The following is an 8352-nucleotide window of genomic DNA, read 5'->3' as shown; positions in this document are numbered from 1 at the left end:
TTAATATTTTTGCATCTGCAACACCTTATACTGTGAAAGGACAGTTTTTTGTGTTTAATGGCAGCATCATTCATTTATATTAAAACTTATGCATATTATGTTCCCAACAAGCTGCAAGGCAACCACCTAGCAACGGGCTAATTGACATTGTCTTTGTGTCCCTTTATGCACTTGAATCACAGATTCCTATGATTTTAATTTCATGACAGTAACATCTCAAAGAGCTGAATTTTATAAGACAATACAGTCTTGTTGCCTAGAAACCACCTAGCAATGAACTAAAATGATCTTTGCATTTATGTATCTTCCCTACCTTAAAAATCATTATATTCATTTTAATTTCATGGGGAAACACAATGAAGAGGCCCAACAATTCTGTATCCAGGGCCTGTACTGGCTCTTCAGAATCTTTTGTGGAGAACTCTTTGTATGTGCACTAGCTGTCTGTACAAAATGTGCCCAGAGAAACTGTAAGCTAGGACGGAGATAAAGTTTATAAAACCTACTGACATCAAACAGGGAGCGGAGACAAAACACATTTACCTGACTTATTTACTTTTGTTTTTTTTAGGTGTTCATTTGTAATCACGCCACGTCTTTTGAGAGTAATTTCAGATCTATCTGGTAACTGAGGTGCTTAGCCAGCATTTAGTTAACTTGTGCATTGGGCCAACTTTGAATGGAAAAACACAGGTGTGGAGTCACCTAGACGTCGCCCACTATGGACACTATTTGACAATTTATTGAAATTAATCAAAAATAGGTAGAAAATGTGTGAAAAAGGTTGAAAAGAATAAGTACACCTTCAATTTAACACCCACACTGTTCAGGTTTGAAACAGAACAATATGAAAGAACAATATTCCAATTAGGTTTTAATGTCGTAAACACAGCTGATCTGTTTTTATTTGTCAGTTTAGTTTTATCCATGGACAGACAGATGGCTACATGTAGCTCACCTATTTATCAGAGAAGCAGAAATTCCTTTTAAAAAAAGTGTTGATTGGACATGGTTGGAAAACCTTAAACTGCAAGTGTGCTTTACAAATTGCGATCTCCAGAGATAAACCTCAGACCTAAATCAATACAATCGGCAGGATAGTGACGTCAAATCTAATTAAGATTGCTTTTGTGGCACAATGGTACCAATCTGTGTTGGGTGGGCCCAGTGTCAGCATGGGCTATTGCAAGGTTATTTTTCTTTCATTGTTTGAGGCTTAGAGACACCTCCAGAGGGATCCCTATAGCCAAGACACTATTATCTGGCTAAGGTTTGGGACAATCACACTGTCCTTCTCTCATTTCTTGTAAAGGTCCCTCTTCAATTAATCTCAGAGCCAAATCTTTTTATTCTCTTCTGTACCAACCCCATGAAAAGAGACTTTTTCAAAAGAGATTGTGAGCAGGTTGGCTTTCAGTGTTAAAGGAGAACAAAGAGGGATTATGTCATATAAGAGTAAACTGGGGAAGAGAGGATGTAGCCGGGCGATTCTGATTGTGTATAGATAATGCTGTGCTGTTACATCTGACAGAAAGTGTTTGGCTTGGAAGAAGAAACATTTCACAGACTGATCTCTACATTTCAGTTTGGTCCAATTTTTCATTCAATTTAACTAAAACCAATCCCAGTGTGGCGTCTGTGTGCAGATTTCACAAACTGTGCAGTCAGTGCGGAAAAAAACTGTAACTTTAAATTACACAATACTTGGTTTCTGGGCTAGGTTCTATTTTCTAAATTCTATTTTCATTCACTTTCCTATGCAAAAATCCGAGAAGGACCTGGACCTGTTATATTTGCAATGTAACATTGCAAATATACTTTTTGACATTTTTATATATATATATATATATATATATATATATATATATATATATATATATATATATATGATGTAATAATTACCTTAGGACTCATTAATACATTTATTTTCCAGTGTGTTGTGTTGTTACACAATTCCAACAAAAACAGAAAGAAATGGAATAATATCTTTGCAGGCACAACTATTTACCTATATTTACCCATGTAACTATTTCCGCATTGTTTGAATATTTGACTATGCTCAATATAAACATTCCTATTAACATTATATAACTGAGGAAAAATAAGAAAAAGCATGATAAGGGCACTTTTAAAAAAAATCTTGTCATAGATGATAGATTTCTCACTCCCATACATTATTCTTATTCAGTGCAAACCTACTTTTGTAGGTTTTCCTATTGTTTGTCTTGGTTATGAGTAAATGCTGAAGTCTGCAAAACCAAAAGTCCCAAAGGAAAACGGATCACATGAAACTGTTTTACAGATTTAAAAAATCCGCTGTGTGAGTGAGTTTGCTGAGAAAAATAAACCCCAGAATACATATAGGTTATTAATTTTTCTGTCCAGTGCTGAGTTATTAGCTATATTTCAGATGCAATTGATTTCATTCCTCCTGAACAAGAAAATATTAGATCATTTAAGCACATAGGTTTATCTGAATATAAACTTCAGTGAGTACACTGTGAGCCTAATCATTAGAAATTGCTCCTGCTGATTACATTATCACACTTATGTAAACTTTACCAAATTCAAACACATTCAGAAAATCATCAAAATCAAAGGAGTCCAATACAGTATCGACTAATTATAGTATTATGGTGTAATGCTGTTAGGTTTTTCATTTCTTCTTTGCACACCATTAAGGAAGGAAGCTAGGCTAACCTAAGCTAGCTTCCTGCCTCATTTAAGCTAGCTTACATGACATAATAAAAATACCTTAGCGTACCATCGAACACAGCTCCTTCTATAAGCTTCAGAATTTAGTCCAAAATCAATAGTCGACATCACAGTGGCTACGTTCCACTTTTATTTTTATATGTTTGTTGGTTTTTGATTTTTGATTTTCTTTGATGGACTCGACAAGATTGCTGCTTGAAAAGGGGACAGGTGAGCAATATATGAATTTTTTAAAAAAAGTTATGGCTTGTTATATGAAGGAAATGCAGTCAACAAATTTGTTAAAAATCAAAGATAAAAAATGAACATTAATGTTGTTTGTTACTCTAATAAAAAAAGAGCATTACTGCAAAGTCAAACAGTCAAACTCCTCCTAGAGAGAAATTAGCATGTCCACCCCACTGTTTTCATCTATATATGCACATTTGTACCGAGACCAAGCGGGATTCTCTGGGGCCGAGAGACGATGTTGAAGCACGTGTCAAAAACCTGCACTTTATTTAATGGTCATTTGAGGCTTAATGCTAAAATGACTTAACAGCATTGGGAAGCAAACATGACACAGGTCACGAAAACCCAGCCAAAGGGTTGTGCTAATGTCGGGGATCAACAATGGGCAAAGCTACAATAGCTTGCCAATTAACATCATTTTAGGACATTTCTGACTATGGGTTTGATTTTTAAATCAGAATACAATTCTAGACATACTCATTTATCCCATCTCCCTTTCTTTCTTTCTTTTTTAACCACGTGTTTTTGTCTTGGTTAGCAGTACTATAGCAACCCAGGAGCCACCACATATGATGAATTAACAATAACCCATGTGGTGGATAGGATGACTGGAATACAGAGGAAATCGCACCATCCTAATGCAGACAAACTATCGACGCAGGCAATGAGCACAAGATCTTTATTTGTTCATCACTTAGCAGAAATTAGTAGATATATTATGTGTGTCTCTGTGCTGGATACCAAACTTGTTTACCAAATATATTAGCACCTAACTCCACCCTTTCCTCTGAAAATAGTCATTTATAGGTCCAAGAAACTCACGTCAACCTTTACATGTACACAGAGAATGAGAGTTACTCAAAACATATTTATGCCCATATGCAAGCTTTAATTAATTAGATTACATGTAAATTTTTCCTTGTAATTTTGTTACATAAGTACAGTGTAAAACATTTAAGGGATTCCTGTCACATGAAATTTACTTGTCTGTGATACATGCAGTTCACGCCGTGGAGAAAGGTGGGATAGAGAGAGACTCATTAAATCAAAGTGCTGTATAGAGAGCACATTTTCCTTAATAAATAATAATTTGAGTAAATAAACTTTTGATTTAATATATTTCAGTCACATTTCACTCAAATCTCCCCTTTTTCTATTTTAGTGCAATTTGTGTTTTTTTTCCACAAACTTTTATTCGACTGCTGTGTTGCCACAATGTTCCAACTTATCACACTGCCTTAACTGCTAAAACTCATTTTACTGATAATGCGATTTATAGACATTAATCATCACACAGAAATATACAGAACATTTATACACGAGTACCGTGCAGTGCCATGGAGATGGCACAAATTGAAACTCAATACCAACTGTATTACAAACTTAAATATTCATCTCCCCATTTCAAACACTTGAACAAAACAAAATCAACAAAACATCTTGTGTTCATTTGTTAACTAATATTTTTTCCCTAACCAACCCTGCAGACATGTAATCAGTTCAATACAACCTTGAAAAATGCAAACAAGGCAATCGCGTCGGGACGATTAATTCATTTCTGGATTGCTGCGCCTGACTGAATGTTGAAAACACTAAGATTAATTTTGGAAATTTATATATTTTGTTAAAGTGCTTTTGGAGCGTGCAAAGACGAATGCTTATTTGGACGAAGCAGCCGAGATATAGCGTTACTCTGTGGCCTGAACACACACATGCAGTCAAAGTTGTTTTAAAGTCAAATGGATTGTAATAGGAACCCAAGATGCACTCTGTTCCTTACTCCGAGGATTAGGTAATGTGTAGAACAAAAGAGTTGTGAATAATTTATTGACCATTGCATGCACTGTGGTCATACACATACAAGTGTCATTTTCCGATTCGGTGTGTGAATCTTAGACAGATTACACAAAGACCCTTTTAGCGCTATTAAAACGACTGCAAGGACGTCAAAGTTTCCTTTTATCTTACGTCGAATCTTTAATTCGGATGTTCTTCAGACAGATTTGAAGTTTAGATTTTCTTCACCTCGGGATCAAATCGTCTGCGGCGTGCGTCTTCGTAATCACCGCTCCATTTATAACCCCAGAATCAATTTTTAATGATGTTCTTCACCCGTGCACACCGGAAAAATGCAACTGTCCACATTTGCAGTTGCTCAGGGATGCTGAGCACTGGAAAAAAAAAAAAGAATCAGGTGTTTCATGTGATTAATTTTTTTCAGTTGATTTGACAAAGCATTTTGCTGGGTGGAGAAAAGCTACATTATGATATTACTATAGCTTCTAGGGCAACAGTGCAGCTTTTTTCCTTCCTTTTTTCTTTTTTTCTTTTTTTTACTTAAAGAAGCACTGTAATGGGGACTTCATCTTTTTTTTCTTCTGGGGCTATTCTATAAAAAGGTGCCAGTGTCTGAGGTCCCAGTGGTACCTATTACGGCAGCCTAGTAGTCATTAATCACAGACGAGTAAGCATTTCAACACAGTGTCCGCCCAGAGTTTCCAATAGCCATTCATTAACAGTTTCCACCACCATCTCTTTTCTTAGTATCTGCCCCCTCCTCTCATTTGCTCCCACCTGGACTCTACGGAGTCGGTCCTTTTCTTGCTGACGTACCTGCTTTTTATTGCCGGTGTTATGTATAAAGTGTCGAGAAAGGTATGCTTTTCTTTTCCATAATATGGGACAGATCTGAAGATAACCTTCGCAAAAGTTCTCCTTTCATGTGCTTTCGCCTGTTCTCTCCCCCCAATCCAAGTTGTTATTTCTTACAAAACCTTGTTACTGTTCATACAGCGTAGGGTGTTTATTGTATAGCAGTGAATAGCACTCTGCTGAAAGCTGACAACCTGCTGTCTTTAATTGCATTCATCTGTCTTGGGTTGCGACCAGGTCTAAAGGTAGCAGGGAGGTAGATGAAGAAAAAGTTCCTTTTTTTTCCCAAGAAAAAGAAAAAAGAAAGACACCACGGCGCTTTGAAGCTGATGTATAGCGTCACCAACATTACCAAACTTTTCATCCTTAAGCAACTTTGTAGGTACTTTGGTGCAATGAGACGGTATTGCTTCTTCCCGTTTGTAAAAACGTTCATTTTATATGTGCTGCTGAAACTAATATGTCAAACATCAAGGGAAAGAGTGGCCAGCGGGGGAATTATAGCCATTATTAATGGTCTCCGTGATCTCTCAAGGGTTTTCCATTATAATTATTGACTCTTTCCTTTCTTGTCTTGTGCTTTTTTTCTGTTTTTACTTAAAGCTAAAGCCGAGTCAGCGTCTGGTAAAGGAGCTGCAAAACAGAAATCCAAAGCATTAATAACTGTGCGGCTGGGAAGGTGTTTTTGTTGCAGAAACGAAGACCCCCGAACACTGGGGTATTTTTGGTTGTTTTGATTGGAATCAGAGTTAATTTGATTTAAATAATTTCACATGCGTTAATTAAACTATAAAAGTTTTACGGGACCTTTAAAGTGACTCTTTTGACTGCAAATATCCTTGTTTGTTCTAAAAAACAAACCAAAGTGGGTCATTCAAAGAGGCGTGGGAGACGTCTCATTTAAATTTAGCGAACTGCTTTGACACCAGAGAGCAGCTCCTGCTTTAAGAGATCTGTTTGATTGCAACTGGTTTCCTTCCACTCAGTGTGAAGACCGCTTCACCATCAATTTCTGCAGGTGGTAAAAGAGAATTACGCCTATCAAGTGAAAGCCTGATTTTCAGTGCACCTCGTTTGTTACTTTTATGTGTTGTTTCTGAATAGCGAAAACTCATTAACAACTTGGATGTACTACACAGCACCAGCAAAACTACTGTCTTCTTTCCCTTTCCCAAGAAGTCGGGCATCAGGCACGCCAAAGATGGCCAGAAAACTGACATCTAAAACCTGAGTGATTTGGCTTTTGGCTCTGATTGATTAGGCAGGGCCCTGAGCCTGTTCATTGATATTCAGCAGAGAAGGGGTAGACTTTCTTCTCAAGATAATTTGGCTACATTTACAGTGAACCTAACACCTCAGCAGCACCTTACTTAATATCAATCACCTGATGTGGGATATCCCAAAGTGCTGACCAGCACATAAGCTGGAAGATGCCTCCTCTTCAGTTTACCTCACGTCATATAGGACGTTAACCCTGAGAGGCAGATTTCTCCTGGCAGCAGCCTAAACAAAATGATTGCTAATCATTTGTCGTCTGGCTCGCTGCAAGACTGTGAGTATAAGTCTGCATTGATTAAATGGGAAGAAAGAGAGAATGAGAAAGTGCAGCCTTCTTTGCTTGACGAACGCATGCAAGAGGTAAAATGTGACAGACGGCAGAAACCGGCTAATCTAAGGTCAAATAAGGATGCGCTTTCATCAGATACATCCACGGCTTGCAGGTGGCAGCGGGCTTTGACGGGGGACTCATTCCACAGTTTTACCCCGACACCATCAGAATTTGTAATTTATAACAGCCGGAAATGAAACGACACCCTACTTTGATTGCTTTGCTAAGGGTCATTTGTACGTGCTGCTAATATTCCCATTATAATATAGAGGGGGGAAAGTAAGCACAGCCTTATATTGTTTGAAATCGAGAGCTTCTGTATGGTGAAGAAATGCAAGGTAAATACCCCTGTGGCCACACAAAGAATGGCAGAGCCATTACTCATATCCCGAAACGAAATGAATAGGCCAAAGTCTACCATACTGCGGCTGCATGAGTAATGCAGGGTCTTGGCTGCTGGTATGTTTCAGAACAGAAGCTAACAGTACTTGCCAATTCCACGATAAATATCAGATAGTCTGGCAGCACATTTTGGAAACTGAGCTTCGTGATGGAGAGGAAATTGCCATCAGGCTGATGCATTGTTAAAGACAAGCAGGAACAGCTGGTGGCCTTTTCCAAGATAATCCAGCTCTTGATGTTTTGGACTTCTTGTTGGTGATAAGAGCCCGTGTCCTCCTATTCCTCTCAGCCGTAAGAGTCCTCGACTTGCTTTTTTGGGGGGGAAATTCGTTGTATTCTCATGTGCAGACTTTACATTCACGACTTGTTTAAATTGCGCGACTCAAAACTTGAAACGATTTGGACACGGAGTCTGGGAGTCTGCATATATGCAGAATCTTAACTACTGCTCCATTAACTCACAGTAATGATGCATGCCATCAGTCTGTTTGTCTGTTGATGATTTGCAAATGGCACACTGTTGCATGCCTTCTGCACTTTCTCATTCTGGACAAAATCAAAGCCCCTCAATTGGAACAGAAGGAGGGAAAAAAATATGAAAGGTGCATCTGAGCTGTACTGAACAAAATGGTCCATGTTGTCAGGGCTCACAGTTTATGAGCAGGAGAAAGGCAGAGAAAAAGGGGTGCGTGAAAGCCCACTGTACCTTTTTTTTTTTTTCTCCCCCTCTTTTTTTTCTACTG

The sequence above is a fragment of the Simochromis diagramma genome, unplaced genomic scaffold (genome assembly GCF_900408965.1).
Source record: "Simochromis diagramma unplaced genomic scaffold, fSimDia1.1 OVJJ01000604.1, whole genome shotgun sequence".
Classification (NCBI taxonomy): domain Eukaryota; kingdom Metazoa; phylum Chordata; class Actinopteri; order Cichliformes; family Cichlidae; genus Simochromis; species Simochromis diagramma.
This window is presented reverse-complemented; position numbering follows the sequence as displayed.